Below are 3402 nucleotides of genomic sequence, written 5' to 3' on the forward strand. Positions count from 1 at the left end.
CTCTTTCAAACATACTGAGCCTGAGTGCACCACCACTTCCCAGACAATGCTGAAAATAGAGAAAGAAAGAACATAATAAGAATGGGCCATAAAAAGTGAGTTTCACCAATCACAGTCTCGATTAGATTACCTTTCCCTCCCGATGTCTCCAGGACGGAGATGAAGGAAATGGGAGAAATTCAATAACATATGACATGGAAATTCATTGGAACGATTTTCTCATTGGCCAGAAAACCAAATTACGATGAGCCGAGTCACCGTCGGACTTTGTTTCACAACAGCGATGAAATAACAGTCTCCATTCGGTTCCAGTAAAAACTCAACTTGCCTGGAACGTAAAGCAACAGTCGAGCTGTTTGCGATTTTCCGCGCGGGAGGCGAAGACGATCATGACAGCACAGACACTTCGGAAAAGTCGGCACTTTTGCACACCACAGTTAATTGCCCGGGAATCAAACCCATTTTTCATCTGTTTTGAACAGAAATGCAGCAGAGGTCGAAACAGCATTTTAACAAGCTGCGTCATTGATCAGCAGAAATGGCAGCAGTGGGATTCGACCCTATGCCTTTGTTGAGACTAGAGCTTAACTCCAGCGCCTTAGACCGCTCGGCCACACTACCAGGAGAACGGGCGCCCCATTTCTTGCACTTCCAATTGTGCTCCTGCATAACAACAGATGCAAAGTCACGTGAAAAAGTTCCATGATCCCTCTCCGACTCGCACAACTGCTGGGATGTGCCCATCTGCAACCTCAATTTCGCAGCAGATAATGATAGCCCATCTATCCAGACTAAAATCAATTGTAAGCTGAGTATGTCTTCTCAGACTCTTTTCAGCTACAAATGTATCTGTGAGTGCGTGAGAATATATGTTCGCTTATGATTTGGTCAAATTACCATGAGCTGCTTGACATTACTCCAATTTCGATTCTTGCTTTGCAAAATAATTTTAGCCATTGCTCAAAACAGACAACTTTCACGTTTACACGGAACATGAAACACACCTGACTACAGGGAAAATGCACAAAGCTGAGCAGGCCGTGTTCCACATCATACCGTGCAGCATAGTTTCAGTCACTGTGTCTGTTTTGCAGAATAAGAGTCCCAAAGAATGTTCTCCACCCTAAAACCGGAGGTAGCATTACAATCCGAGAACGACAGATCACATTGTGAGGATACTCTGAACTCATAGAGTTCGAAATGCCACTTTCCTTGCCTTTTTGCCTTAACCGTGCAATTCGCTTCAGAGATCTTCACACCTGGATATGAGCCACATGGGTACCAACTGAGTTGGAAACCTGTGTGGGAATCGACGAGAAGCGACTCAATACATTTTGCTAAATTCCATGGTGCTTTTTAGAATTGCTATCTCTGTTCACCTCAATCTAAAAGGCAGTTTCTGAACATAGTAACAGAAGTCAAAAGGTAATTAGCTCACCCACCCCCCTCTCCGGAAGAGGTGCTAACTGCCCTTGAGTGCTTTTTGTTCTCGATGTGAAGAGCTCTCACGCCTGAGTCACCTTCACACGTCTCTGGTTGCTGAGTGAATCACAAAGAAGGAATTTCACCAGAGCTGCAACTGCCTCACTTCCCCACTCCCCCTCCCAGTTTACATTTTCCTGCTCGTCAGTGATTTAAAGAAAACCAAATAGATGCGATGTCATTCTGTAGCCTCTCTGTCGATTCCACCGTTTCAGTTCCAGTGGATGGGTTGCGCTTCGGCGGGTCGGTGTGGACTTGTTGGGCCGACGGGCCTGTTTCCACACTGTAAAGTAATCTAATCTTGTAGAGCGGTGGCATGTGACCTCATCAGAACTGTGTCAGAATGAAACAGAGAACAAGAATTGTCCGTCATATTCACACCTACATTTGACTCATAATGTCTTCAGTCACTTTCTCTCTCACGTGAAGCAGCCATGGAGAGGGAAATAAAGGCCATGTTGTGGCTCAATAGCCTTTCTGATATGGCTGAACCTGAATTGGATTAAATCGCAAGAAACGCTGTTTTGTTCGTTTCATTTTAATTTTGCTGCAACCTCACAATGTTCATTGTAATAATCAGAAGTGAATTAGATTTATCTCATTGTAACGATTAATGTTGTATTCAAATTTGCTCCGACTTTATTTCAGTTTAAGGAAAGTATTGCTTAGAAAATTAGAGTGTTAAAATGCAAAAGGAAACCCACCAGTTTTGTTGCTCGTTGCTTTGGCAGATTTCACCGAGTAGAAAATGGACCAAACATCATGGTGTTTGTCCTCACATCTTTAAAGCCGGAAGTCGATCTCCAAGCAACTGGTCACTTCTTATTCATTATGTAATATCATCCCTTCACAATGAGAAAAATCCGCTCAGTTCCATTTACAATGCTTCAGGTAGAATATTATGCCAAATCTTTCAAAATCCAGAGTTTATGGAACCGAATCTTATTCAGCTGCACGCGTTCACGAAATGTATTTACATTTAAAGTCAACCCACTTAGACATTATTTCCCCGCAACTTCCGACCAACTACACCCCACCCCTACACCTTTTTCTAGCCACACGCTGTCTCTCTCCTTGTGAAATTTATTCCTTGTATGTCACCAAATGTGCCTTTCCAAATGTTTTGAAAAACAGATTGTCGGAGTGACAGCGATTCTGTTCACATCATTTCTTTTTCCTTCAAAGGTTTTATCAAACGTTTTGAATGTCTCGCGTCTCGATGTTTACTTACTTGCAAGAGGGAATTTTCCACCTATTTACTCTGTCCAAACATTTCATAACCTGAAAAAAATCCAATTAAGTCTTTCTTGGTTCAGGGATAACTGTTCTAAATTTTTGAAAACAACAAGTGAATAAAATCTCATCCTCAGTATACCTCGTCAGCATCGCTTCTACTGGTTTTACACCCCAGTAAACACCGTCAGTATCCTCTCCGATAGATTCACAGAATCCTACAGTGCAGAAAGAGCATTTCAGTCAATCGAGCCGGTGTCGACTCTCTGAAGAGCATCTCACCAAGACCTATCTTTCCTCCCCATTCTCTTATATTTCACCAGAAGAAGGGGCAACCCTCCCCATTATGATGTCAAATAAAGCTGTTGGGCTATAACCTGGCGTCCTGTGACTTCTTTCATTGTCCCCGCGTTACCCATGGCTAATTCACTTAATTTACTTAATTCAATCCCTGGACACGAGAGGGCAATTTAACTTGACCAATCAACATAACTCTCAGACCGAACAGCAGTGCGAATTACTGAGCCAATGTTCCATCATAGTGAGCAAAACCTGAATCATTTATAATGGCTTTATACCCTGGTAACTCAACCTCATCAACCCAAATTCAGTGTATCGAAACGCTACTCTGTGTTTTACAATCTGATTCGTGCTGCGGGAAATGTTTCTGCACTCATATTTGAATGC

Source organism: Chiloscyllium plagiosum, chromosome 7 (assembly GCF_004010195.1).
Source record: "Chiloscyllium plagiosum isolate BGI_BamShark_2017 chromosome 7, ASM401019v2, whole genome shotgun sequence".
NCBI classification, from domain to species: domain Eukaryota; kingdom Metazoa; phylum Chordata; class Chondrichthyes; order Orectolobiformes; family Hemiscylliidae; genus Chiloscyllium; species Chiloscyllium plagiosum.